General features: G+C 42.1%; 1 protein-coding gene across 2 annotated transcripts in view; it reads right to left on the reverse strand.

Annotated features, from left to right (window-relative positions):
• Positions 1 to 23,242, reverse strand: part of SGSM3 (small G protein signaling modulator 3) — a 43,448-nt gene that overhangs the window by 10,983 nt on the left and 9,223 nt on the right. The window contains exon 2 of one of the 2 annotated variants that reach the window (XM_049115254.1): positions 10,704 to 10,827. The exons of the other annotated variant lie outside the window; for it this stretch is intronic. The gene's annotated coding sequence lies outside the window, so the exon portion shown is untranslated. The remainder of the gene's footprint in view (positions 1 to 10,703; positions 10,828 to 23,242) is intronic. 2 annotated transcript variants of the gene reach the window in all.

A 23,242-nucleotide genomic window follows, 5' to 3' on the forward strand; every position in this document is an offset into this window, starting at 1 on the left:
TGACCTGGTAATTCCACTCCTGCAGTTACTCACCTAGGAGAAATGAAAACATGTCCATCCACCCAGACACTTGTACACAGATGTTCATGGCAGCATTATTCATCATAGCCAAAAAGGAGAAAAAAGCCAACTAATGAATGGATATACAAATGTTTGGACCAACTGGGGCACCTGGGTGGCTCATTTATAAGTGTCTGTTTTTGGCTTAGGTTGCGATCTTATGGTTCTGGGATCGGGCTCCATATCAGGCTCCCTGCTCTGTGGGGCCTGCTTCTCCCTCTTCCTCTGCGCCCCACTTGTGCTCCCTGTCTCATAAATAAATAAATAAATAAATAAATAAATAAATAAATAAATAAATAAATAAATAAATAAAATCTTTTTAGAAACTATTAAAAAAAGTTTGGACCATCCATCCATATAGTGGAAAATTATTCAGCCATATAAAAGAAGCAAAGTACTGATACATGTGACTCTATCGATGAACACTATGCTCAGTGAAAGAGGCTACTCACAAGAGGATAAATACTGTATGATTCTATTTAAGTGAAATGTCCAGAAGAGGCAAATCCATAGGTAGAAAATAGGTTAATGACTGCCAAAGGATGGGGGAGGGGGGACTTCAGAGTGACCACTAACAAGGTTTCAATTTGGGGAGATGAAAACGATTCTAGGATGGGATGGTGGTGATAGTTGCACAACAGTATGAAATACTAAAACTACTGAATTGCACACTTTAAAAATGAATTTTATAGCATCTAAATTATATCTGATTTTTTTATTTTTAAATTTTAAAAAAGATTTTATTTATTTGACAGAGAGAAGGAGAGCACAAACAGGGAGCAGAGGGAGAGGAAGGAGCAGACTCTTTGTGGCGCAGGGAGCCCAATGTGGGGCTTGATCCCAGGACCCTCAGGCATCATGACCTGAGCAGAAGGAAGACGCTTAACTGACTGAGCCACCAAGGCGTCCTGTATCTCAATTTTAAAAAAGAAAAAGCCATCAATTGGGGGTGTCCTCTAACTCTCTACCTTCTCATAATCTGTTATTACTGCTCTTTGTAGATCTAGAAAGAATCTGTTATTACTCGAGCTTCAACAGAAATGCAATTTCTGTAGCAGTTTCCTCAGCCTTTTCTGATTATTAAGCCTTTTATTTCCAACTATGGAATGAAAGGCTTGGACTCTGTGAAAAAAAAAAATGAGAGGCAGCAATAAGGAAATGTGGCTGAAATATTTTAGGACAAGCTGCCTTCCAGTTTTTAAAATCATGTCCCCCCAGACCCAGACCTAAAGAAACGTCTTCTCTTGCCATTTTTCAAGTGGTTCCTGCTGTTCTGGTCCACACCAGCACCTCACCTTCTCACTCCCTCTGCCACAGAATTCTGACCCAGAAGGGTCAGGTGACTGAAAAAGCAGAAAAGGAAAATCAAAGGGAGCTTTGGGAAGACATCACCCTATGAGCCCTTAACTTAAGCATATGTTCATAGTGGGCATGTGAAAAAATCCCCGTTCTCTTTCTGGGGCAAAAGAGTCATCTTGTAGCTCATAAGGGCAGCTCAGCTGGTCACCAACCTCCACTCCTGCCTCAGACACACCCTGACCATGCCGCATTCGGCCTAAATGCCCGTCAGGGAGGCCCTGCTGCCCAACTGGGAGAGCTGCTCCCTCCTGCTTCCAGACAAGCGCCACTGAGAGCCAGACTGCAGAATCGGCATAGGTTGGCCATCCTAGGGTTGTCTCTTCTGTGTAAGGATAATAAAGCTGAATGTCTTCCTGGCATGCGGGGTTGAGCGTCTGACTCTTGATTTTGGCTCAGGTCGTGATCTAAGTAAGGGTTGTGGGATGAGCCCTGTGTGGGGCTCCATGCTCAGAGGGGAGTCTGCTTGAGGATTTCTCTCCCTCTGTCCCTCCCCCCTTGTTCTCTAATAAATACATCTTAAAAAAAAATAAAAACGAATGTCTTCCTTTAGTATAACAGCTTATATAGGGTCAGGTTTGAATCAGAATTACGTGCTAGATAGAGCAATATATACTTTTACATGAAAGGGAATGAACTACAAGTTTTAAAATCACATCATCGGGATCCCTGGGTGGCGCAGCGGTTTGGCGCCTGCCTTTGGCTCAGGGCGCGATCCTGGAGACCCGGGATCGAATCCCACGTCGGGCTCCCGGTGCATGGAGCCTGCTTCTCTCTCTGCCTGTGTCTCTGCCTCTCTCTCTCTCTCTCTGTGTGACTATCGTAAATAAATAAATAAATAAAACTTTAAAAAAAAATCACATCATCATTCAATCCTTATAACACATGTTGAAGAAGATACCTCTATTCATTATGGAGAAGAAAATAAGCCTAGAAGAGACCCATATACAGTTTTCCAAACAGACTCCTATAATGTACCTTCCTACAAAACCATGCTATCTCCTCATCCTGCCTGGTGAACTGATACCACACAGCCACCAGCTAGATCATCAGGAGCATCCTCATCACTGACGCCACAGAGGTAATGATTTGGTTGTTCCTTCTGGAGGGACAGAGAGAGTGTGTAAAAGCAGGCGTTGCTGACAGTGAAGGAAATGAGCTGTCTCTGGCTTTGGAGAACTGAGGGAGCCAGGAAGACAATTCTGATCTTAGCTTGCCTCCCACTCATTCATCCACTCAACAAACATTTACTGAGTGCCACCACAATCCAGGCATGGTTCTAAGGACTGAGATGCAACAGTGAAAATCAGAAGTTCCAGCCGTTACATTACAGAATGAGACAATAAACATAAAAATAGCTGAGTCAGATCGTGATAACTACAGTATTATAAGAAAAATTAAGCAGGATAAAAGTATAGGGAGTACAGAAGAGAGGGTAACCCCTCTTATTATGTTATTATGTATAATAACGTGGTCAGGAAAAGCCCTCTGAGGATACGGTGGCATCTGAGCAAAGACAAAAATGGAAGTGAGGGATCAAGTTATTTGGCTATCTGAAGGAAAAGGGATCCAGGCAGAAGGAATAGCAAGTACAAAGCCTTTGAGGAAGGAACAGCAGCAGCAAGGTGGCCAGGGGCTTGGGAATGAGGAGAGAAGAGCAAACTCCAGCAGGAGTCATGGAGGGCCTGACTGTGTGAGCAGACTTTGGATCTTCTCCCCTGGTAAGTGGGCATCACAACAGAGTTCTTAGCAGAGGTGAACCTGAATCTGACTTAGGTTTTTTTTTTTTTTTTTTTTAATTTTTTTTTTTTATTCATGATAGTCATAGAGAGAGGAGAGAGAGGCAGAGACACAGGCAGAGGGAGAAGCGGGCTCCATGCCAGGAGCCCGACGTGGGACTTGATCCCGGGACTCCGGGATCGCGCCCTGGGCCAAAGGCAGGCGCCAAACCGCCGAGCCACCCAGGGATCCCCTGATTTAGGTTTTTAAAAGCTCTCTGGTTGGGGCAGCCCAGGTGGCTCAGCAGTTTAGTGCTGCCTTCAGCCCAGGACCTAATCCTGGAGACCCAGGATTGAGTCCCATGTCATCAAGTCCCATGTCAGGCTCCCTGCATGGAGCCTGCTTCTCCCTCTGCCTGTATCTCTCATGAATAAATAAATAAAATCCTTAAAAAAAATAAAAATTGATAAAAATAAAAGCTCTCTGGCTGCTGTGCAGAGAAGGCTGAATGCAGCAGGCAGAGGTGACGCTGGTGGGAATGATACTGACTTTGCTACAGTGGAACCAACAAGAAATGGTCAGATTCTGGATATATAGTTCAAGGTCTCTGCAATAATCCATATATGCCACATCTCCCAGACTGCCCTGAGTCTCTGAGTTCTCAGAACGAGCCGGATATAATATCGCTAAACTGGGCGGGCAGGTTTTTCCTGCCCTTGGTCGCTATGGAAACCTTCCTGAAAGCAGCCATCTGGAAGCTGGTGAAAGCAGCTAAGGAGTAAACCACGTCATCAGCTGCCCTGCTGTTGTCACAGGGGTACTGAGAGGCTAACTTTTGAAAACCAGGATCAACACAAGTAACTCTAAGGTGCTACTGAAGGAATTTTTAAAATTAAATGTACATGTTTACAGGCATCTTTTTACTCGGCCTCCAGTAAATTTCTCCCTAATCTGCCAATCTTAGGATTTAAGACAAACGTTCACAAAGCAAAGATTGTCAGATGTCACTGTAGATCTGTGTGTGTTGGGAAGGGCTCGCTCTTGATATAGATCAAGATTTTATCCTTCACCCACTCTTGACCTACTATTCTAATTTTCTGACAATACTGGAGGGTTGCCACAAGTATTCTAAAAGGGCTGAGATCCTGAAGACTCTTTTTCTCTGTGAGAAAATGACACAGAAAACCACTGATAATAAGTAACTGGGAGAGTGAAGTGCAAAGCCAGGGGATGATAATGTAGCTACTATAAATGCTTTAAAAATTAAAATCTTAGGGCACATAGGTGGCTCTGTTGGTTAAGTGTCTGACTCTTGATCTCAGGGTTTTGAGTTCAAGCCCTGTGTCAGGCTCCATGCTAGGTGTGGAACCTACTTAAAAAAAAAAAAAAAATTAAAATCTTAAAGACCAGGGCACCTGGGTGGCTCAGTGGTTGAGCATCTGCCTTTGCTTAGGTCATGATCCTGGAGTCCTGGGATCAAGTCCCACATCAGGCTCCCCATAGGGAACCTGCTCTCTACGTCTCTGCCTCTGTCTCTCTCATGAATGAATAAATAAAATCTTTAAAAAAAAAAAAAAAAGCTTTAAAGACCTAAATGTGAGATTGGAAACCTTAAAACTCCTAGAAGAAAATACAGGCGGTGATTTTTTTGAAACTGGCTTCAGCAACATTTTTGTAGATCAGTCCTCCGAGGCAAGGCAAACAAAGCAAAAATAAACTATTGGGACTATACAAAATAAAAAGCTTCTGCACAGGGTAGAAAACCATCAACAAAATGAAAAGACAGGAGGGAGCGCCTGGGTGGCTTAGTCAGGTGAGTGTGTCTGCCTTCAGCTCAGGTCATGATCTTGGGGTCCTGGGATGGAGCCCTGCAATGGGCAAGCAGCCCTTCTCTGCCTGCTTCTCCGTCTCCCCATCCCTCTCCACTGCTGATGCTCAGGTACGTGTTCTCTCTCTCTCAAATGAATACAATCGTTTTTTAAAAAATGAAAAGACAGGGGATCCCTGGGTGGCTCAGCGGTTTAGCACCTGCCTTTGGCCCAGGGCGTGATCCTGGAGACCTGGGATCAAGTCCCACATCAGGCTCCCTGCGTGGAGCCTGCTTCTTCCTCTGCCTGTGTCTCTGCCTCTCAATCTCTCTCTCTCTTTCATGAATAAATAAATAAAATCTAAAAAAGAAAAGAAAAGAAAAGACAACCTATTGAATGGGAGCAGACATCTGCAAATGATATATCTGATAGAGTTAGTATAAAAAATATATTAAAGTACTTACACAAACTCAATACCAAAAAACCTCCAATTTGATTAAAAAATGGGCTGGGAGATCCCTGGGTGGCTCAGCGGTTTGGCACCTGCCTTCGGCCCAGGGCGTGATCCTGGAGACCGGGGATCAAGTCCCACATCAGGCTCCCTGCATGGGGCCTGCTTCTCCCTCTGCCTGTATCTCTGCCTCTCTATGTGTCTGTCATGAATAAATAAACAAAATCTTTAAAAACAAAACAAAACAAAAAACCACAATGAGATATCACCTTACATCTGTCAGAATGGGTAGAATCAAAAAGACAAGAAAAACAAGTGTTGGTGAAGATGTGGAGAAAAAAGAATCCTTGTACAATATTGATATGAATGCAAACTGGTGTGGCCACCATGAAAAACAATATGGAAGTTCCTCAAAAAGTTAAAAATGGAAATACTGGGGCACCTGGGTGGCTCAGTGGTTGAGTGTCTACCTTCAGCTCAGGCTGTGATCCTGGGGTACTGGGATTGAGCCCCACCCCACATCAGGCTCCCCAGAGGGAGAGCCTCTCTCAGAGGCTCTCAGAGTTATCCCTCTGCTTCTCGGTCTCTCATGAATAAATTAAATAAAAATCTAAAAAAGAAATACTATATGATCCACTAATCACACTACTGGGTATTTATCCATAAGAAACAAAAAATCTCATTGGAAAAAATATACATACCCCTATATTTATTGCCAGCCTCCAAGATGGTCCCAAATGTTTCTACCTCCTGGTATTCACACCCTTGTGTAGGCCTTCTCCACACTGAGCCACAGGTAACCCTGTGACCAATTATGGTGGCAGTGATCATGTGTAACTTTCAATGACAGGCCACACACAGCACAGCTTCCACTTTGGTCTCCTGAATCACTTGGTCTGGGGGAAGTCAACTGCCATGCCATAAGGACACCAAGGGAGCCCCATGGAGAGGCATCAACTTTGTAAGCCACTTCAGTGAACCATCCTGGAAGTAGATCCCCTAGTTCCAATATCTAAGCAATGTCATGAGAGACGCTTCCCTCTCATGAGCCAGAATCTCCCTATTGAGATGCTCCTGAATTCCTGACCCATAAAAACTAAAGGAGATAACAAATGATTATTTCTGTATTAAGCCACTAAGTTTTAGGGTGGTTTGTTATGCATCAAAGATAACTAATATACCTTTGTGATTCCTCTGCCTTGAGCTGAGGTTCTCTCCCTATGCTCCTATAAAGCTTTGTGAATAAATCCATCACAGAACTTACCTCAGCCTTTTTAACTTTTTCCTTTTTGTCCAACTGACTCCCTTAGACTGCATCTTGTTTCCCTCTGTATCCCTGGCACTCAGAAGTCTCTCAAAAAGTATTTGTTAGATAAATTAGATAAATGAATGAACACCAGCAAATGAAAAACAAAATAAATAGAAGTCACACTTCACACTACAGTAATAACTGGTGTTTTATTTACACCTTACTCTCCCTTCTTCTGGGTGTCTGGAAAATAGCAATCTCCCTACCATTCTGACTCCACACTTTTTAAGACTGCTTTCTTTACTCACTCTTTCTGACTACACAATTCTGGGAAGCTCTTTACATCTACATCACTTCATCTCTCTGAGCTAGTCAGTTGGTTCTGGGTGAACGCAGATCTGAACTGGACCAATCATTAACACTCAATAGCCACTGGCAAACATGATGAGACTAGACATCACCGGTTTTCCCAAAATAGCCCAATGAGTCCCTTCTCGGAGGGAGTCCCTTCTTCAATTTGAGACCCAGAAAGCCAAGGAGGTCAGCCCTTGGGTAATGGAAGCATTCATATATATACATACATGAATGTATATATAGATACAGATATATATATTTACATAGGTATACATATATAAACATACATAAAACTGTTTTTTTAAATACAATTTTTGAGATGCCTGACTGGCTTAGTTGGTAGAGCATGTGGCTTTTGGTCTTGGGGTTGTAAGCTCAAGCCCCACATTGGGCATGGAGCCTATTTAAAAAAATAATAAGGGAAAAAATAAAAATAAAAAATAATAATAATAAGATAGTAAAGGCAGCCCGGGTAGCTCAGTGGTTTAGCGCCACCTTCGGCCCAGGGTGTGATTCTGGAGACTTGGGATCGAGTCCCAAGTCAGGCTCCCTGCATGGAGCCTGCTTCTCCCTCTGCCTGTATCTCTGCCACTCTCTATTTCTGTTTCTCTCATGAATAAATAAATAAAATCTTAGTAAACAAACAAAATAAAAAAATAATAAAATACTCACTGCTGGAAAAAAGTAGTTTTGTGATGCAAAATTAGTTCTTTCAAAATTGCTTATTCTCCTGGAAACTTAAGGAAACTTAAGGAAATAATTCAATAGAAGCAAAAAGGTATGTGCATGAAAATGTTTACTTCAGCATGAAGTAAATATGAAAATAAATGTCAAATATAGGGGAATTAATCACATTTTGGGATAATAACACAATAAAATGTGAGTCAATAATTTCATATTCCAACTATGGACACACCTGGCCAAAATGGAGTTACAAGGATTGCATTTACTTTCTCAACTTCAACAGTTAAAACAGAAAAATACATGAAACAATGGTTTTCAGATGCTACTAGACAGGCAGCACAGGACAGTGACTCCTAAGAGAGAGAAAGCAAATGAGGTGAACCTATGATCACCCCAGTTCCCACCTGGAGAGTTTGCAGACCGGCCCAGGAGACAGTGTGGAGAGCCAGAGGAGGCCAGAGTAGAAGAGAAATGAACGGAGGCTTGCACCGACTGAGAACTTCAGAAATCTACAGAGGGTATCCCTAGTCTTCACCTGACTACTGGTCAGAGCATGTGTGTGAGGAATGTAACCAAGGCTGGGGAAAGAAACACTTAAAAGAAATATGAGGAATACCTGAAGCTCACCCCACTGGGTCATTGTGATGCATTCTCCCTTTTATATATTGTGGAATGCAATTTGCTAAAATTATGTTTAAAATTTTGGGGACGCGTGGGTGGCTCAGTCAGTTAAGTGTCTGCTTTTGGCTCAGGTCATGATCCCGGGGTCCTTGGGGTCGAGCCTCCTGTCGAGCTTGCAGTATAACAGGGACCCTGCTTCTATCTCTCCCTTTCCCTCTCATCCCTGTTCATGCTCACTCTCTCTCAAATAAATAAAATATTTAAAAAAAGAAAAAGAATTTCTGCATCTATATTCATGAAGGACATATGCTCTCTAGTTTTCTTTCTGAGTAATGCCTTTCTTTTGGTTTTGGTATTAGGACAATGTTTGCTTTATAGAATGATATATGAAAAAAAAAGAATGATATGGGAAGTAATCCTCCCCTTCAATTTTCAGGAAGAGTTTGTATAGATGCTGGTTATTACTTCTTTCTAAAATGTTAAGTAAAAATCACCAATTAAGCCTTCTATGTCTGGACTTTTCTTTGTGGAAAGGTTTCCAAATATTTATTATTTATTATTTATTATTTTTTTTAAAGATTTTATTTATTTATTCATGAGAGACACACACACACACAGAGGCAGAGACACAGGCAGAGGGAGAAGCAGGCTCCTTGCAGGGAGCCCGACATAGGACTCGATCCCAGGTCTCTAGGATCACACCCCAGGCTGCAGGCAGCACTAAACCGCTGCACCACCAGGGCTGTCCAAGTATAATTTATTTAACAGAGATAAGGTGATTCAGATTGTCTTGTTCTTGTTCTTTTTTTTTTTTTTTTTTAGGTTTTATTTATTCACGAGAGACACAGAGAGAAAGAGGCAGAGACACAGGCAGAGGGAGAAGCAGGCTCCACACAGGGAGCCTGATGCGGGACTTGATCCCGGTGTTCCATGTGCTAGGGGTAGAGCAGTAAAATAAGATAAACAAAATTCTTGCTCTGTGAACCTGCAGTTTCCTTATCTGTAAAAGGGGATGACAAATGAGAAAATGTAAGTACTTATCACAATACATGGCACATAGTATGTGCTTACTAAATGTGACTATTAATATTAGTGATAGAAAACAGATAAGTAAATGAATGAGATAATTTCAGAGTAATAATATATACTATGAAGAAAATAACATAGGCTAATAGGTTTCAGAGTACCACATAGGGGCAGAAGAGCTACTTTTGATGGGTGGTGTGAGAAGGTCTGAGGAAATGACATTACAGCTGAAACCACAGAGATGACTAGGAACCAGCTCTGCAGAGACCTGGTAGAGCAGCCCAAGCATAAGAAATGGCTCACACAAGGGTCTTAAAGAACAAGAATTCATTGCACTGGAGAAATAACAGGCCAGTGTGTCGGAGGTAGAGTGATGAGGGGAAAGTAGCAGACAGCACTGGCGAGGCAGGCAGGAAACAGCTTACAGATGGCCTTCTACTCATGACAAGATGCTGGATTTTATTTTAATGGGAAGCAACTGGAGAGCTGTGAGCAGGGACATGACATGGTCTGACTTTGGTCTTAAAGAAATCACAATGGTTACTGTGTGAAGAATGAATTTCAGGGGAATCCCTGGGTGGCTCAGCGTTTATTGCCGCCTTCAGTCAAGGGCCTGATCCTGGAGATCCGGGATCAAGTCCCACATCGGGTTCCCTGCATGGAGTCTGCTTCTCCCTCTGCCTGTGTCTCTGCCCCTCTCTCTCCCTTTCTCTCTCCCTCTCTCTCTCTCTCTCTCTCTCTCTGTCTCTGTCTCTCATGAATAAATAAATAAAATCTTAAAAAAAAAAAAAAAAAAAAGAATGAACTTCAGATGGGTTAAGGATGGAAGCTATTACAGTTGTCCAGGTGAGAGAAAGTATCTTGGACTAAAGTAGTTGAAGTGATGGCAAGTAACTAGATTCTAGAGGATATCTGGAGATGTGGAGATAGATAACAGAAATAAGGAATAAAGAAATCAATGATGACTCCTGGGTTTTGTGTAGGTCCTATTACAAAGATGAAGGAAGACTCGGGAGATAAAGTTTCAGGGTTAGGAATCAACAGATCTGCTTTGGTCATGCTAAGTTGGGGTGCCTATTAGACCTCTAAGTCGACATGTCAAGTAGACAATTGTATGTATGAGTATAAAGTTCACAGAAGTCAGAACTATATATGTGAATCTGGGAATCATGAGGACTAGATGTCATGGCTAAGGAGAGAATGGTGAATAGGGGGCCCAGAAGCAAATCTGGAAACATTCCAACACTTAGAGGTTAGGCAGGAAAAGGAACAGGAAATAAAATTTGAGGGGTGGCTAATGTAGTAGAAGGAACACTAATAGTGTGTAGTGCTGTAGAAATCAAGAGGAAGAGGAGGTGATCATCAGTGCCATTACCATCTAGAGGTCAAGTGGTATGAGGACAGAGGATGGGTTGCTGTTCTGCAAGCTGGAGGTTTTTGGTGATCTTGACAAGACTTGTAAGTTTTAATGGTGAAGGTGAAAGTCCAATTGGAGTGAGCTGAAGAGAGAACAAAAGTGGAGTCATCAGCATCAAGATAGTATATGATTTCACCCATTTAAAATACCTACATGTTGAAGGTAGTATAAAAATGAATATGGCTGGGAATCCTGGGTGGCACAGCGGTTTAGCGCCTGCCTTTGGCCCGGGGCGTGATCCTGGAGACCCGGGATCGAGTCCCACGTCGGGCTCCCGGTGCATGGAGCCTGCTTCTCCCTCTGCCTGTGTCTCTGCCTCTCTCTCTCTCTCTGTGACTATCATAAATAAATAAAAATTTTAAAAAAATGAATATGGCTGAGTTAGGTGGTAGGAGTATGGGCTTATTGGTCTCTATTTTTAATGTTTTTTTTTTTTTTTAAATACAGAGGTACTGCTTAAAAACAATTATATCACATCAAAACTTGCACCTGAACAATCAGAGCAGCATTATTTATAACAGCCCAAAGTGGAAATAATCCAAATGCCCAACAATGGATGCATGGATAAACAAAATGTACATCTCCATGGAATGGAATATTGTTCAGCCACAAAAAGAAATGAAGTACTGACACAGGCTACAACATGAAACTTGAAAACATGCTCAGTGAAAGAATCTAGTCACCAGTCACAAAAGACCATGTACTTTATCATTCCATTTATAGGAAATGCCCAAAATAGGCAAATCCCTAAGATAGGAAGTAGATTAGTGGTTGCCAGGGGCTGGAGGGAGGGGGAAATAAGGAATGACTGCTAATGGCTGTGGGTTTTCTTTTGGGGGTGATGAAAATATTCTGGAATTAGACAACAGTGATGGGTTGTCTAATTCCAGTGAATGTACTAAAAACCTCTGAATTGGAAAATTTATAAGGATGACTTTTGGAGCTCCCAGCTGGCTCAGTAGGTGGAGCAGGTGATTCGATCTCAGGGTTGTGAGTTTGAGCTCCATGACGCGTGGAGAACTTACTTAAAAACTAAAATCTTTTTTAAGAAAGTGACTTTGGGACAACCTGGATTAGAAAAGATGCTTATGAACCAGGACACTTTAAAAGTAGAGCAATTTGAAAGATAGACTATAAGGGGAAATGCTTTTTCCAAATCTAAAACCTTCATAGAAATATTTCCCTTCTCCACAGCTCAGGCACCTGACCCCACCCACAACCTGAGCTGGGGTCAGGTGGGACACTGGCTATTAGAGCCCAAGACTCAGGAGTACTTTTTTTTTTTTTTTTAAGATTTTATTTATTTATTCCTGAGAGACACAGAGAGAAGGCAGAGACACAGGCAGAGGGAGAAGCAGGCTCCTCCCAGGGAGCCCAATGTGGGACTCGATCCCAGAACTACAAGATCACGCCCTGAGCTGAAGGCAGACACTCAACCGCTGAGCACCCAGGCGTCCCAAGGAGTGCTTCTTTCCAACACCTCTGGGCATTTTGCACAAGATCATTCTTTTCCACTGAAACCATAGTAAGATACAAATACAAATGATAAACTCTAGCAGGATAAATCTAAGCCTCAGGTCAGAGGAAAATCTCTACTGTATAAAAACAGTCACTGGGTTTCTCATGGGAAGGGAAGTTCTGCACTCTTGAGTTTTGTACTTATGCAACATTAATGGAAATCAAAATTTTACAAAATTCTGCCACATGTCTGCCACCCCCAATAAATCATTTTCTTCCCTTCTATGTTCCCTTTTGGTTTTTCTCTCTACATGCACAGTTTTTTTTTTAAAGATTTTATTTATTCATGATAGACATAGAGAGAGGCAGAGACACAGGCAGAGGGAGAAGCAGGCTCCATACCAGGAGCACAACTTGGGACTTGATCTGGGGACTCCAGGATCACGCCCTGGGCCAAAGGCAGGCACCAAACTGCTGAGCCACCCAGGGATCCCCTACATGCACAGTTCTAACATTACAGATTTTAAAACATTTTTCTCTACTGAACACTAAATGATCAGCATTTTCCCCAGTAACCATGCAGTTTTTACAGCCATATTTCTGTAACTGACTAATCTAATCATCTGTTGATACATATAAGCACCTAGGAGCAACGTCTGCAATAAAACAATGCTGTGAGGAACCTTCTCTCTGAAAATTTTTAAAATGAAATTAATTACTCTGTATCATTTAGGAGAGGATTTGGATTTTTTAAAAATCTGCTTTTTCTACTTTAAAGTGGCAGCTTTGTAAACAGAAATCAAAGTATGAGATTAGGTTAATAACAGATTATTAATATTAGAGTTTTTTTTTTAATTTTTATTTATTTATGATAGTCACAGAGAGAGAGGCAGAGACACAGGCAGAGGGAGAAGCAGGCTCCATGCACCGGGAGCCCGACGTGGGATTCGATCCCAGGTCTCCAGGATCACGCCCTGGGCCAAAGGCAGGCGCTAAACCGCTGCGCCACCCAGGGATCCCAATATTAGAGTTTAATATGATGCCATCTGAAGAAAGGTAATTAACCCAATGACCCTACACTTAAAATTTTACAATATAATTATAGTACAGTGAGGAATTACTATTTTAATAGTTGGCTCCAGAACACTTCTTAGAGAGGGGGTTTATCTTTGTTTTGGAAAATACTTTGATAAGCTCCTTCAAGGTGAAAGGTAAACCCTGAGGCATAGAAGAAAGGAGAGATCTATCAATTGCCTAGTAAAAGAAAAGAATAGAAATTTGGAGGCAGGAGAGAACAGAACTAGAAGTCGCTTGAACCATAAAGAGGAGGGGAAGAGAAGTCCAAAACCAAGGTGAGGAGCTACATCCTTGGGAACAAAGCGACCCACAACCTATGAGAATTAACACTCAGAGTGCCTGGGGGTGGAGAGGCCTGGAGGGTGAAGACAGGAAGCCTCTTCAGGAAAGGACAACCCAAAACCCAACTGAAGCTGTATTGTTGCAGGGTAACATCTTAGCCATTCCCTATCTTCAGTAAGGCCAGCCCTACTTGTAAGAGCCATGAAGGTGGTTTGAGGAAAATCAAATAAAAGATCTAAACATAGGGGATCCCTGGGTGGCACAGCGGTTTAGCGCCTGCCTTTGGCCCAGGGCGCGATCCTGGAGACCCGGGATCGAATCCCACGTCAGGCTCCCGGTGCATGGAGCCTGCTTCTCCCTCTGCCTGTGTCTCTACCTCTCTCTCTCTCTCTGTGACTATCATAAATTAAAAAAAAAAAAAAAAAATTAAAAAAAAGATCTAAACATAGGGATTATAATTCATACTTTATAGAGTTGTTATGAGGTCTAAATGAGTTAAATTAGAAAAATCTGGGGGAGGGTGTTGGCATTCTCACATAATGTGGGCTTACAGGGCTTGCATCCGTTTTACTAAAATTTCAAGATAAGAGATTTCAGCTGATTATGCAACGCAAAAGTTTTATCTCATTTCCTTAGATTTGTATATAAAATAACCACTTTTTAAAAATACAGGGGTGCCCAGGTGGCTCAGTTGGTTAAGCAGGTTAAGCATCTTCCTTTGGCTCAGGTCATGATCCTGGAGTCCCGGGACAGTTTGCTTCTTCCTCTCTGCACTTGCCTCCAGCTCGTTCTCTCTCACTCTCTCTCTCTTTCAAATACATACAATCTTTTTTTTTTAAGATTTTATTTATTTATTCATGAGAGACACACACAGAGAGAGAGAGAGACATAGGCAGAGGGAGAAGCAGGCTCCCTGCAGGAAGCCCAATGTGCGACTTGATCCTGGGACTCCAAGATCACGCCCTGAGCCAAAGGCAGATGCTTGAACCGCTGAGCCACCCAGGCATCCCTCAAATAAATAAAATTAAAAAAAAAAAATACATGCTACATTTCAGCAATATCGCGGAGTTTAGGGCTTCCTAACTTTACAATGTTGTTCCCTTTTGCTTTCCCTTAAATAATCTCAACCCGTGGTTCTCAAACTGTGTTGTGCATCAGAATCATCATCTAGAGGACTTTTAAAAACCCAAAAAAGCTGATTTTTTTCTTTTTCTTTTTTTTTTTTTAAGATTTTATTTTGGAGGTGCCTGGGTGGCTTAGTTGGTTAAGCATCTGTCTTCCACTCAGGTCATGATCTTGGGGTCCTGGGATCAAGCCCTCTGGCTCCCTGCTCAGCTGGGAGTATGCTCCTCCCTCTCCCCTTCACCCTGCTCATGTTCTCTCACTCTTGAATAAATAAATCTGTTTTAAGAAAAAGATTTTTAAGTAATCTCTATACCCAATGTGGGGCTCAAACCTACAACCCCAAGATCAAGAGCTGCATGCTCTACTGATTAAGCCAGCCAGGCACCCCCTAAAAAGGCTGAATTTGTTAATCTGAAGGTCTGAGTAGAATCTGAGACTGTTCCTTTCTTACAAGGTCCCAGGTGATGTTGATGCTGTGGTCCAGGGAACACACTTTCAGAACCACTGGGTTAAACTACCCTTTGACCATTCTTTCGAATTCTAGTTCAGATGTGACCTAGAACACCTTCCCTCTTCCAACATCCATGCCCCCTACCTCCCTTCTCTGATAAAACTAATTGTTCTATGTGCTCCTACTGTTTCTCATTTCATACTATGCTGTAATTTACATATGTATATATTTGCCCTATATCTGTACCTAGGCCAGTAACTGACCCATGCCAGGTGTTGACTGTATGAAGAGGGGATACTAAACTCCTGGAAGATCCCTATGTACAACATGCTCCTTGTAAGTTCCTATGCTGAGCTCCTTCTGCTTGTAAGGCCTTCCACTTTATCTGACTTCTCATTCTCCAGGCTCAGCCCAGGCATTTCTTCCTCAAGGAAGCCTTCTTCGACACACCCCCTGCCTCAGGTTTGTCAGGTGCCCCTCTTCCTCTATCTATAACACATCATACAACATATTTAATATACTATCTATAACATATTTATCTTAATAATAGCTACCATTCACTGCAGGCTTTCTAAGCATCAGGAACTTTAATAAGCAGAGCCGAATAAAAATTTTTAGAAGTCCGTTCGTTTGTCAAGCCATTCCCACTTCTGGAAATTTATCCTACACTTCAACAAAAATGACTCCTATAGAAAGACACTCCATATGCCATTGTTTATGATGGCAAAATATTAGAAAACCTCAATATCCACTGGTAGGGGACTAGTTAAATAAGTTACATAACATCTATAATGGAACAGCGTGCAGCTGTCTAAAAAGAATGGGTCACTTATTTATGCACTGATGGGGAACGCACAAGATACACTGCTAAGTGAAAAAAGCAAGAGGCAAAACAGTGAGAATAGTAAACATTTATCTAAAGACGGGGAAGTTTTCACATAAAATTTAGAAGGCTGCATGTAAGAGTAATTGGGTGGCAGAGGGACTTTTTACCTAATACCCTTTTGTACCTTTTGAATGTTGAAGTATTTGAATGCATTACCTATTCAAACGAAGTTAAGCATGAAAAAAATTTAAAGACCTTCAGAAAGCCACAGAATAAGAAAGATTAGGTGTTCCCCCTATTTAATCAATATAAATAGAAAAATGAATATGAGGAAGTCTAACATTTATTTTTTTTATTTTTTTTTATTTTTTTTTAAAGATTTTCTTTATTTATTCATGAAAGAGACACAGAGAGAGACAGAGGCACAGACACAGGCAGAGGGAGAAGCAGGCTCCACGCAGGAAGCCTGACGTGGGACTCGATCCTGGGTTTCCAGGATCACACCCTGGGCTGAAGGCAGGCGCCAAACCGCTGAGCCACCCGGGTTGCCCAGGAAGTCTAACATTTAGATTTTTTTTCTAAGATGACTTTTGCCATGAATGTCTAATGCCTAGTTCTTTCCATTTCTCTTTGTCTGTCATGTCTCTGCTGTATTAGAGCCCTCAGCACATGCCTGGTTTACTAAGGTCAATCCACAGCAGATATTCATCAGTTCCAGTGACAACACTCCATTTTTACAATACGGAATGTGCAAGGGTCGTGATCCTTTGGTTCTCTCTCCTCCTGCCTTGCTGGCTGCTCCTCCTGAGTCTCTTTTCCCAGTTCTTCCTGCCAGTTCTTAAAAGGTCCTACTGTTCTGTCCTAGATCCTTCTCCACTTCCCTGCACTCTCACAGACTCTCGTGGCTTCAATTTACACCTACAGGCAGATGATCCAATTTCCATTTCCACAACACATTTCTCTCCAAATTTCAGGCTGACATATCCAACTGCCCACTGGGACACTCCTCCACATTCCTCGAAATACCATGCTCTCAAATTAAGTCATTGTGAACCCTGCCCTTCTCTGGTGGTCCCTATCTCAGGCGACTGACCTTATAACCTATCCACATCTTTCTCCAGCCAGAATTGGGCCTCATGGTTAAATGGCTTCTCCTTTATCTTCCCACCTCCACACTTCAATTCATAAAGCCTTTCCTACTGTTTTTTGAAACTTCCCTTTTCTCTCTAACCTTTGCTACTTCCCAGTTGGGACTGTCATTTCTCACCATCATGGTTCTTACAAGTCTTTCAACTGGGATCTCTGCCTCCAGTCTTGCCCCTGCGCCCCACGCCCCATCTATTCTCTATTCTGCGGCTAGAGAAATCCTTTTAATATGCAACTGATCAGGGGCACCTGGGTGGCTCAGTTGAGCCTCAAACTTGTGATTTCGGCTCAGGTCATGATCTCATGGGTCGTGAGATTGAACCTCATATCAGGCTCTATGCTCAGTGGGGAGTCTACTTGGGACTCTCTCTCTCTCAAATAAATCTTTTTTAAAATTCATTTTTCCCATTATCTCCCTTAGTGCCAAAGACAAATGAAGTGAAAACCCACTATATATCAACTACATTTCTCAACTACCTTCCCCCAAACTGGCATCAGCAGAAGAGTGGTGACTCTAGTAATTAATTATCCACTCCTGAGCCGCAGGCTTATAGCTTAGACTGCTCTCTCCCATCCCTGAGTCCATGTTTTCTTTGTGACCCTTTAAGAGAGGGTGCTCCTTTAGGCAACAGGTGTGATTGTGCAAGGCAGAGCACAGACTGTGGAAACACAGAGCAGGGAAACAGAAACCTCACCCAGCAGTTCCAGTTAAGTGCAGCTCTCCTATACAGACTTCTGACCCATGCTCAGCCACTCTAGGTCTTTCCACAAAACAATTCATCAGCTGAGGCAGTCTGACCACTTCCCTGAGCCCTTCCAGGAGCATTCACCTAAGATTTACAGCCTGGCAATACCCAGATGATGATAAGGAAAGCAAAAGCAAGGTACTACACGGACCTTCTGTCAGTACCAGTACCAGGGGTGGGGGGCAACAACCCCTTCAGGAATAAAACAAATAATGGTTAGCTAGCTGCAATTGCAACTTGAGTAGCTTTGAAAAATAGCGACACAAGTTTTTGAGGAAATAAAGCTCCTTGAGGACTGTCAATAAGTGCCCCCTGAGAAATTTATATTTAAAGTGTTATATTAACTTAGGAGCTTATGGCACTTAAAAGGAACAAGACAGTTAACAAAGTCCCTATTCCTCATATAGGTAAACTACAGAGATCAACAAACTACTTTATTTATTCAGCCAGACTATTTAAATAATTACTGGGAATTTCTCATTTGCAGATAAGAATATACCTACATAATTACTCTAAAGTATGGCAATCTGTTCCTGCTTACTTATGGCAGTGAGTGGATGGAGGTACCAATGAAAGAAGAAATACTGTATTTATTGTTTATCATTCTGCCAAGTAACCAGAGCTCAGAGTTAAGCACCTCACCTGTGTCACAAGCTGACCCTCTATCCCACACTGACCAGTACAGCAGTCATTGGCAATTGTGCAGCACAATCTCCAGGGAAGACCATGAACCTACTTGTAGGAACAAAACTCTTTGGCTTGGGGTATGGAGCCAGTGGAGACCAGGTTAAAACATAATATAAGCAGCTGGATTAAGAAACACCAATTTTTGCAGACAAATTAAGCAGATAAATCAGGAGAAAATTCTCGTATTATACAAACAAATGAATTTCTCTAACAGACCTGCACCTGTATTTAGAGATTAGCTTCTTCAATACCATGTACAGCACAAATGCACTAAGCACAGCCATGAACGACAGTCATGAATGACAGTTAAAAGGATCTTTTTTTTTTTTTAAGATTTTCTTTATTTATTCATGAGAGACAGATAGAGAAGGCAGAGACATAGGCAGAGGGAGAAACAGGCTCTCTGAGGGAGCCTGATGCAGGACTCAATCCCAGGACCCCAGCACCACAACCTGAGCCAAAGGCAGATGCTCAACCACTGAGCCATCCAGGCATCCCTAGAAGAATCTTTTGAGTTATGTCCCGCTCATTTATTTTCAGAAAAAAGAAACTGAGGCCAAAGAGGTCAAAAGACTTATAGTCATACCATAAACATGTGGCACATCCAGAGCAGAAGCTAAGTCTCCTATTTCCACTATTCCAACCTAAAATTGAATCAAAAACTTGGGGAAAACATGGGAACAAGCAAACTGGATCACACTCAGACCAACATCATTACCAAGAGAAATACCAGCAGAGATGTTATGGGGAGTTGTCCTCCTGCTGTTGTAAACGTTGGGGTTAGGGAGGACCGTATCTTTTGTTCGTTTGTTTGTTTGTTTTTTGGTGGGCCTACCTTCCATTAGATAATCCACTGGTTTTGGTTAGGTTTTTTTTTTTTTATTAAGATTTTATGTATTTATTCATGAGAGACACACAGAGAGAGAGAGGCAGAGACATAGGCAGAGGGAGAAGCAGGCTCCCCATAGGGAGCCCAATGTGGGACTTGATCCCAGGACTCCGGGATCACACCCTGACTCGAAGGCACTCAACCGCTGAGCCACCCAGGTGTCTCTGGTTAGCTCTTTATATCTCATACTTAATACTGCTGGTTTAAACAATCAGGCCCACACACTTTAAACTTCTACACTGTAGGAATTACACTATCACTTTCTTTTTTTTTTTTACACTATCACTTTCAACTAGCCACTGAAATTCTTGCCTAGCCAAGCCCCACGTAAGTTTTCACTGCCCTCTTTGCCCACGTGACTCCAGGACAAAGTTAGGAAACAAGCTCCATGCTATTTATCTTCACTGTTGCTCAGTGACTTTTATTCTTCTCTAAATGACTTTCTATCATGTTACCTACCTTTAATGTTTTCAAACATTCAAGCTTTTCCCCCATTTCTTCAGAGCCCCAACTGAGAAATTTATATTTAAAGTGTTATATTAACTTAGGAGCTTATGGCACTTAAAAGGAACAAGACAGTATCTGCTGCTACTCACTCCCTCCCAGCTATTGACCTGGTTTCCACCTTAATGAAGCTGATGTCATTTGGCTTAGGCTTCCTTAACTTCCTCTTCCTCCTATATAATTGCTCCATCTTTTCACTTTTCTCTTTCCACCTTTCTCTCAGAGGAAGAAGTAGCCTTCCTTCCTTCGCAGGCTAAGTCCTCCACGCACCATTTCCCTTACCACATCTCCAGCTCCCCTCTGCTGGCTTCAAGTGCACTGCACATGCTCGGATCATCTGCATCCTTAATTACAACACACCCAAACGAAAGCAACTTGGATCCCTCAACCCTCCTACCTTTCCAGCTCTTCTTCCTCTCTGTGGCACATTTTCAAAGGCAGAGTTGAATTCTGCAACCACACCTCTTCAGCCAGCTTGCTCCTTAGGCTTTTTCCCCCTAGCTTCCTCTCTTTGCACCCAGACTTTCTGAGGTCTCCAGTGGTTTCCTTGTCACCATATGGAATCCTCTTCCTTTGGCTTCATTTCCTTAAACTCCCTGCAGCATTTGATTCTGCTGACTTACCTGGTTTCTTGAAATTGTTCTATGACTCTGAGGGCACTGATCACACTGGTTTTCTTTCTCTACTTAACTGTTTCTTTGCTGACTCTTCTTCTCCCAGGCCCCCAAAAAAGACATTCCTCAAATCAGGCTTTTTTCAATCCACTCCTAATGGTTTCCTACTGGGGAATCCGTTCCTGTTCCTTTTTTTTTTTATTTATTTTTTTTATTTATGATAGTCACAGAGAGAGAGAGAGAGAGGCAGAGACATAGGCAGAGGGAGAAGCAGGCTCCATGCACCGGGAGCCCGATGTGGGATTCGATCCCGGGTCTCCAGGATCGCACCCTGGGCCAAAGGCAGGCGCCAAACCGCTGTGCCACCCAGGGATCCCCTCCATTCCTGTTCCTAGGGGGATTTAGCTATCACTGCTGTACAGATATGCCACAAACCTCTACCTCTAGCCATGGCAACACTGGAGATTTCCAACTTCCTGCTGGATGGCTTTAGCTGACTTAATCACATCTAAATATGTTCTTCTCAAACGAATCTATTTTTATTCTATCCCAGATGATTCTTTTTTGATTTTCCTATATCTTCTTCTAAGACTCTCAGAGTCTAAGCTTTTAGTAATTTCTGGCTCCTTTGTCTTACTTTCATACTGAATCAGTTACAAAGTCTATTTATTTTATTTTATTATTATTTTTAAAAAGATTTATTCATGAGAGACACAAAGAGAGATAGGCAGAGACACAGGCAGAGGGAGAAGCAGGCTCCGTGCAGGGACTCGATCCCAGGTCTCCAGGATCAGGCCCTGGGCTGAAGGCAGGCGCTAAACCGCTAAGCCACCCAGGGATCCCCTGATTTTATTTTTTTAAGATTTTATTTATTTATTCATGAGACACACACAGAGAGAGAGGCAGAGACACAGGCAGAGGGAGAAGCAGGCTTCATGCAGGGAGCCCAAGCAGGACTCAATCCCAAGACCCCAGGATCACGACCTGAGCCAAAGGCACTCAACCACTGAGCCACCCAGGTGCCCCATGATTTTATGTTTAAAAGAATCTCTAAGTATCTCTATCTCCACTACTTTAATCCAGACCCTCACTGACCCTTTTCTGGGCTACTGTAAATCTCCTGGAGTTTTCTATGTCTTTAGACTCTCTCTCCATTCATGTTAAATAAACACTGGATTAATCTCCACTGAAGCATAGCTCTAATTACAGGGTTCCCTCACCTTCTTCAGTGGCCCACAATCTACCTTCTGAGTCAGCTCATATTTTCTCTGCACATATCCTATGCTTCAGCCACCTGCACCTCTCACTGCTACCTCAACATGTTTCCAGATCTGGATTCATATTGTTTCCTGCTTCAAAGGCCACCTCCCATTTACCAATGTCCTGATTCTATCCATTTTTCAGTCCTCAGCTCAAATACCACATCTGTGATGCTTTCTATAGTCCTCTCAACATTTCCTCGTACCTATCTAATGCCGCACACTTACATTTCTCTCATTTTTAACTAGTTGTGTCTACCTTAACTCTACTAAACTGGAAGCTCCTTAAAGCCTGAATCCTCTTCAGCATTTAATATGTAATAGAGATTCAATACATATTTGCCAAGTGACATGAATGCACCTTTAGTATTTTTGGATTTGGAGAAGAAATCTATGTTCACCTTATATATACATGGTACAATGGGAGCAAGAAGTCCTGGGTTTGACACCCTGTTCTGGCACTTAGCTGTGTGGTCTTTGGGTAAAATATTTAATCTCTCATAGCCTGTTTCCTGCTCAGTAATTTACAATAAAGTACTGAGAAAGTATTTAGCACCCCAGCACAGTTACGCATATTTAATGTAGAGACAATATTTTCCAAAGATGGGCAACAACAATATAACCTATCTCACATGCTTTTTTTTTTTTTCCTTCATTTATTTATGATAGTCACACAGAGAGAGAGAGAGAGAGAGAGAGAGGCAGAGACACAGGCAGAGGGAGAAGCAGGCTCCATGCACCGGGAGCCCGACGTGGGATCCGATCCTGGGTCCCCAGGATCGCGCCCTGGGCCAAAGGCAGGCGCCAAACTGCTGCGCCACCCAGGGATCCCTTTATTTATTTATTTTTTTTTAAAGGAAGCTCTATGCTCAATGTGGGGCTCGAACTCATGACTCTGAGATCGAGAGTCACATGCTCTACCGACTGAGCCAGTTTTAGATTACTTAAAAATAAAATCTTTAGTGGCACGTGGGTAGCTCAGAGAAATGGTCAAATGAATCCATAATGTCAAATAACAATTATTAATGTAATTTAATAAATTACACAGTAATTTATAAACAATGTTAGGTAATGATAAGGGCTCTCATGCTTATTACTTGTCCTTTTCTAGAAACTAAAAGAATCTATATTCTACCAGAAAAGTACAAAGTACTTAGAGCCATTTCCAAGTATTTATTTAAAATAAGGATAGAATATTTTCTGTTTTATTTCCAAAACATTTCTGAACAATCCCTCATGCATTTGTTGTGTCTTTCTGGCCACAGTGGCCAAGTAAATCTATAAACTCAAGGTCCCTTCACTAGGTCATAACTGTTCATTTTATCAAAGTTTAGAATTTCTTGTATCGGTAAGCTTCCAGATTTACTTCTTAAATTTTGTATAATAAATATTTTAGTTTGTACTTTCGAGTTCCTAAATGACATATCTTGGGT

The sequence above is a fragment of the Canis lupus genome, chromosome 10 (assembly GCF_003254725.2).
Source record: "Canis lupus dingo isolate Sandy chromosome 10, ASM325472v2, whole genome shotgun sequence".
NCBI lineage: Eukaryota > Metazoa > Chordata > Mammalia > Carnivora > Canidae > Canis > Canis lupus.